The following is a 212-nucleotide window of genomic DNA, read 5'->3' on the forward strand; positions in this document are numbered from 1 at the left end:
TGTAAGGTAAATTTTCTATATTCCATCCAGCTCATTATCATCCGTTTCACTCCAATCCATCCGTTCCATTCCGTCCCGAGTGTCTTCAATTCCATCTTCCATTCCAGATCATCTCAAAGTGAAATTATAGTTATTTGCATAAAATAAACTCACCATCTCACTTCCTTGAAGTGGGAAGTGAGAAACCCATGGCAGGGCAAGCCCTGTCAATT

Source organism: Oratosquilla oratoria, chromosome 1 (genome assembly GCF_046742065.1).
Source record: "Oratosquilla oratoria isolate Oo_2021 chromosome 1, ASM4674206v1, whole genome shotgun sequence".
In the NCBI taxonomy this organism is placed as follows: Eukaryota; Metazoa; Arthropoda; class Malacostraca; order Stomatopoda; family Squillidae; genus Oratosquilla; species Oratosquilla oratoria.